This window comes from Pinus tabuliformis, chromosome 7, assembly GCF_031772625.1.
Source record: "Pinus tabuliformis cultivar Carrire ecotype Pingquan chromosome 7, CPIR1, whole genome shotgun sequence".
In the NCBI taxonomy this organism is placed as follows: Eukaryota; Viridiplantae; Streptophyta; class Pinopsida; order Pinales; family Pinaceae; genus Pinus; species Pinus tabuliformis.
The window spans coordinates 1,770,487,356-1,770,491,076 of NC_142293.1; positions in this window are offsets into that span (position 1 = coordinate 1,770,487,356).

Consider the following 3,721-nt stretch of genomic DNA (forward strand, 5'->3'; position numbering starts at 1 on the left):
AAGCCTGATCTTTTTAAGCAGCAAAAAAAAAATTGAATTTTTGGAATTTTTGTAAATATTGGATATTGATTAAAATGAATCTAAACTAATATAAATCCATCTTTCTGATTATTTTAATAACATAAATCCATCTTCATATCATATTTATTCAGAAAATATATACTTCATATCTATTAAATATAAAGAAATAAAAAAACCCAGTTTGTTTTTGGGTTTTTTCCCTCCTTTATCTATTACATACAATAAATACAAAATAAAGAAGGTTTATTTTTGCTCTTTATTTTTCCTTCTTTCTTTCAAATTAGACTTTGAACATTAACTTATTTTCTTTTAAACACCTACATACATACAATGAAATATCTGCTGACATTTTCAACTAAATAAAACTTCTTTACCAATGTTGAAACAAACTCTTTACTCATAGAGAAACTAATGCCTTAGTGTTGAATGCTAAATAGTAAATCTGAAGACCCTAAAGAACAAAATATCAAATAATGGTGGAACAGGATCTTTGAATCAATTAAAAGAGTAAAAGAAGATAGTAAAATTAATAATGTCAATGCCACTCACATCTTAGGAGATGTGATGGATGAATATTCACAATGGAGAAAAATGGCCATAGATTTTCCATTTTGGATGTTGTTTTCCAAAAACAAATTCCATGTCCTATGGATCACTGATATTTATTTCTCCTTGAAAAAATAATAATAATAACTAAAGGGGAAATTGAAATAACTCACTTATAAACAGATAGCTGAAAAATGAGTAAGGCCTTGAAACATGCCTATATATGGCCACCTCTCTACTCGTAATTATAACAAATTTCATTAATAGTATAACACTCAACATTGTATTCTAACTTGCCCTTGATAATTTTACTCAACTGCAACTACTATACAATTCAAAAAAAAATAGGGAATAAATTCTTATAGTAAAATCGATTGTTGGGAACATTAAATTAAAAAGACCAACATCTGAAATGAAACAAGTTTTTCTCAATTAGAGGTAGAATTTATAGATTCCAGTGTTATGATGTAGCATTTAGAATATTCAATGACAAGGAAAATGGGTTTCGGCTTGTCAAGGAGATTGAAGCTTTCTATGGTGATAAAATAGAACTTTATGTAATTTTTGGTCCTTTGAATCTCTCAAACGTTCATGGTCCAACTTTACCCTTCAAACAACAATTACCTTCAATCTCAAATGTTTGCTCCATTGGCAAATAATTTATGATAAAAAATAGAACTAAAATGACCTGGAAACTCAATTGTTTCTCTCCTTTAGGGGTAGGGCAGAATGCACCACATTCTTCAAAATGTAGAGAAATCAAAGACATAATGATATATTTCTCTGAAATCCTTGCCTCCATGTTCTATAAATCATTCCAGCACTACATTTTTTTTGGGACATGAGAAACAATTTCAGCTTTAGTCATATCATTACAAAAATTTCCACAGAACGTGATCACTGCCAATAACATTATTCCCATTTTTTAAAATTAGGATTGGAGAAGCTAGTTTTAAACAAGGGGAGATGCGAAGCAACAAGTCCCTTCCAATGTCAATAAAGTCTAGGTAATCGATATAGAGTAAGATCAAAATCTACAACAAGATGATGACAAAAAAATAATGTTAGTTCATGCACTTGGGCATCATAGAAGTAACAATATTTCAAATCGCAATTTGATGTTTATATATTCACACATAAATTGTATTATTTCTGGGCCACATTCATGGTAACTTATTCATGAGTAGGAAGTAAATCATCAAAAAGTATTAATAAAGCATACCAGACAATTATCACCGTAGTTATTTCTAATATATACACTCATAAGTGCAAGCATCACATGTGACTTCATCATAATATTGTTTTTCCAAGTGCAAATCAAAAGGAAGGCCCTCACCGTGTTCATTCATGTATGCAAGGTTGAACATAGCTTGGGAATTTGTCTGGGAATGAGCATTCATGTAAGCCTCTGCAACACACTCAAAATTTGTTTCAATACCATGCAAAGGAAGACCAAAAGGTCAAGAGTTACTCTCATGACCTATACAAGCTGCCATGAAATTCATATTGAGATACCTAGAGAGAGAAACTCACCCTGCCATAATAATAGGCATCCCCAATTAAAAGTGTTGCATGCTCATTACCCTGCTCTAATGTATATATCATATTACCCGAAACTCTGTGCAATTTCATATCCAAGTTCAACATCTCTCAAACAGAATAAGAAAGCTTTGGATCTTTTCTCTTTCAAGTAACACTCTAATGCCCATTGCAACAAAGGAATGCCATTGGCAGAAAGGAATTGGGAAATAGGTTCATTTTCATCCACATAATGTTGCACATTGTACATTTGTGCAAATGATGTGGTATGAGAGATGGTCTTGTTATTATTTGAACAACAAAAGATCACAATTCCACATTTTAATTTTCAACAATTTTATGTTTCATTGCACTAGGCCCAATCCCATGATATTGACTACCCCCCAAAAGCCTAAATTATGTGTATATACTTTGACATGTTCCCATTCAATGCTATTTTTTCTATCATCTGTGGTTTGATTCACTTGAAACTTTGTTTCTGGTTTGGTCTTCTTATTTATTTAATTTAATAACCTTTTGTTCATATAAACTATGTGTTTGTAGTATATTCCTGGCACTTAATCATATTCCCAACAACAGTCCTATGATGAGGATCAAGTGTTGCATCTATTTCATCAATCAGGCTACAAACTAGTAACATATGCTTGTTAAATAAGTTTCTCAACCTTTCTATGATCAACTTGTTACGTTTCCCAGGCATAACAGCTCAGTCTACTATTGAAAAATACAATGTTGTAAATGTGAGAACACTTCCTAAATACTGGGTCCACATCTCCCTGGGGTGCATAAAAAATTCTCCAATATTATGATGGTTTTTACAATTACACAAGAAATATAAAGAATTCATGTATAATTCAATTGAGTCCAATCCTCGTTTAATGTAATGGATTAATTTTATTTATTTTCCATATTTATTTTTGTTGCATATGAAGGACCATGAAAAATTTGTTATGTTCTTCTTCAAAACTTTTGGTGACAGGCTGAAATACCATTTCAAATTGATTTCTTACATCCCTAAACTTTTCCATGAGTGGAATAAGTATTAAATTTTCCAAACTACTTTAAACATTCGGGAGAATTTATCTTTGGTTGAGCGAGGTAGAACACTGCTATGAGAATAAGGTGCCTCCTGAGCCATATAGTCAAAGGTTATGGAATGGTGGATGGAAATATGTGAGTTGAGCCACAATTAATCTCAGGAAAAGAAGAAAAAAAGAATGTGAAGTAAAAGAGCATGAACTTCCTTCTAGTTTGGTTATCACTACTATGAAATTGATTTTGGATAAAGAAGTCGTTATCAATTCTTTGCAGGAAATAAAGAGCACAACCAATTCTAACAAGGATCACTTTAATGTGATGTGGTTGAGAAGTTCAAGTGCAAGTGAAATCAATCCTAAAGGAGAACATGTATATGTGCAATTCAAACTAATGATCCATATCATGGAGCCTAGGGCTACATGGAAAGCATTGGTGACTTATTTTCTAATTTAAAAAAAAATAAATTGTGGGAGCTATGATCGTTGGAAACGTACACTTTGAAATACTCAATTTCACCATTCAATATGTTCTTGCACAAACATTACTGAATATGCGATCGCAACTCAAGGTGAAGATC